Consider the following 2,928-nt stretch of genomic DNA (forward strand, 5'->3'; position numbering starts at 1 on the left):
CTTCTTCTTCTTCTCCTCCTCCTCCTCCTCCTCCTCCTCCTCCTCCTCCTCCTCCTCCTCCTTCTTCTTCTTCTTCTTCTTCTTCTTCTTCTTCTTCTTCTTCTTCTTCTTCTTCTTCTTCTTCTTCTTCTTCTTCTTCTTCTTCTTCCTTCTTTTCTTCCTCTTCTTTGATTTAGAAGAAGAAGAAGAAGGAGAAGAAGAAGAAGGAGAAGAAAACTTCTTCTTCTTTTCTTCTCCTTCTTCTTCTTCTTCTTCTTTTCTTCTCCTTCTTCTTCTTTTCTTCTCCTTCTTCTTCTTCTCCTTCTTCTTCTTCTTCTTCTCCTTCTTCTTCTTCTTCTCCTTCTTCTTCTCCTCCTCCTCCTCCTCCTCCTCCTCATCCTCCTCCTCCTCCTCCTTCTTCTTCTTCTTCTTCTTCTTCTTCTTCTTCTTCTTCTTCTTCTTCTTCTTCTTCTTCTTCTTCTTCTTCTTCTTCTTCTTCTCATTCTTCTTCTTCTCCTTCTTCTTCTTCTCCTTCTTCTCCTTCTCCTTCTTCTTCTTCTTCTCCTTCTCCTTCTTCTCCTTCTCCTCCTTCTCCTCCTTCTCCTTCTCATTCTCCTTCTTCTTCTTCTCCTCCTCCTCCTCCTCCTCCTCCTCCTTCTTCTTCTTCTTCTTCTTCTTCTTCTTCTTCTTCTTCTTCTTCTTCGTTCTTCTTCTTCTTCCTTCTTTTCTTCCTCTTCTTTGATTTTCTTCATCTTATTATGTCATTTGTGGACTAAATAGGCTAAATTATGTCATAAATGGACTAAATAGGCTAAATAAGAATAAAAATGCCGTTTTTGAGCTTACCTGCCTAATTATGCCATTTTTGACCTAACTAAGCATATTATGCCATTTTTGATATAACTTAGAGCTAACTTCATTTTGGAGAAGAAGAAGAAGAAAACTAGAAGAAGAAGAAGAAGCTCTTCTTATTTTCTTCCTATTCCTTCTTTCCTTCCTCTTCCTTGATTTTCTTCATCTTATTATGTCATTTGTGGACTAAATATGCAAAATTATGTCATAAATGGACTAAACACGCTAAATAAGAAGAAAAATAGCGTTATCACGGAGGTGTAGGAATGGTCGGGGCTGCGCCAGTGCCAGATGGAGGTGAAGGACTGGTTGGGGTTCCGGCATTGGCAGAAGGAGTGGTCGATGCTTGTCGGGAGCCATGTTGCACAAAAGATCATTTCCAACAATGTCTCGTTAGCAAGTTCGCAAACTAAAATGTGAATATTAGTAAGCAATGACCATTCAAATCAAACTCACCGTGGTCGCCGGAGTAATCTGGGGCATCGGCGGAGGGGCCTGGCCGTTTTTCTCGCACATGGTATGCACATTTAGTTCTCACGAGTCAGTCATATTAGATAGTAATGCGAACATTACGTGCATGATTGGGCTAATATGCACGAGAAACGTACCACGATGAGCTCGTATAGGGCCCGGTTAGCGCTGTCGTTCCGGTTCCTCTCCTCCTCCATCAGCTTAGCCGTCCTCTCCTCCATCTCCCTCTCCCTCTCCGCCGCCTCCCTTTGTGCCTCCCTTTTTGCCTCCACAAGCGCCTGCGTCTTCAATCCCTCTTTCTCAACAATAGCCTGCAACACACCACTCCTCGTTAGCATTGTAATCATCGACGGATGCACACACAATGTAACGGAGGAAAGGTGAGAGAGTCCATATAACTAACCGCCATGGCGAGCTCCGTGGGCCGTGCACGAGGTGTTATCTCAGGATCAGAGCGACTCAGGCGCTTCTTGATCCACGAGAGAGTCTTAGGACAACGTATCAGTCCATCACCAATGGCTTGAGAGCCATGGGACCTCCCGCCACCAAATATCATCACCAGCTCTGTATCAAAAGGATCCTGGCTCGGGTTAAAGTCCTCCCCTTTCCTCGCCTTCCCCTCATCTCTGTACTTCACAAGCTTGTGGTGGGAGGACTTGTTGGTGAAGCTCTCTGGATCATCTAGGTCAGACTCTGTGAATGGCTTGGCCTTCTTGTACGGGGCCATATGGGCCATGCCATAGAGGTCGAACAGACTTGGCACAGGCTTCTTGTGGTGGAGCGCCTGAGAGAGAGGAACAAAATATTAGTTAAGGGCTCAAGCTAGCATGAAGAATGATATTGCTATGTAAATAGGTCATTCTGGAGCTAAGAAAGGTTATTATGTCATTTTTGAGGAAAATAAGCTAAGTTTAGGTCATTTTCGAGCTAACCAAGATTATTATGCCATTTTGACCAAAGTATGCTAATTATGTCATTATAGAGCTATCCAAGGTTATTATGTCATTTTAGAGCTAATTATGTCATGAATGAACTAGCTAAGATTACTTTAGGTCGTTATTGAGCTATCGAAGGTAGTTATGCCATTTTTTAACTAACTAAAGCATATAAAGTCATTTTATAGAACTATCTAAGGTTATTATGTCATTTTGGAGCTAAATATGTAATAAATGAACTATCTAAGGTAGTTATGCCATATTTAACTAACTAAGCATATTAAGTCATTTTGGAAGGGATAAATGCTAGCTAGCATGAAGAATGAAATTGCATGAATCATGTAGCAAACCACATGCCCAGTTATCCCCGTACTCAAACAGGTTGGAGCTCCCTTGATGGTGTGGCACACCTTCCATTTGGTTGCGCTTATCCTTGGCCCTCTGGTGTTCGACTAGCCATTCGAGAGAGCACCACGCATCCACCAACGCCTCCCAACAGTCCATCTTATCCACACACCATCTCAGGGGCACCTAAGTTAGTCAAGAGAAATTTCAGCGCTAAGCCTACGAATCAAATCAAGAAAACTTAGTTCAAGGCCTTAAGAATAGGTAATTACCTTCATGTACTTCTCCTTACTAAGAAACTTGTCGCGACACTTCGTCTTGGCCCTCCTAATACCCTTCTAGGCGT

This window comes from Triticum urartu, chromosome 5 (genome assembly GCF_003073215.2).
Source record: "Triticum urartu cultivar G1812 chromosome 5, Tu2.1, whole genome shotgun sequence".
In the NCBI taxonomy this organism is placed as follows: domain Eukaryota; kingdom Viridiplantae; phylum Streptophyta; class Magnoliopsida; order Poales; family Poaceae; genus Triticum; species Triticum urartu.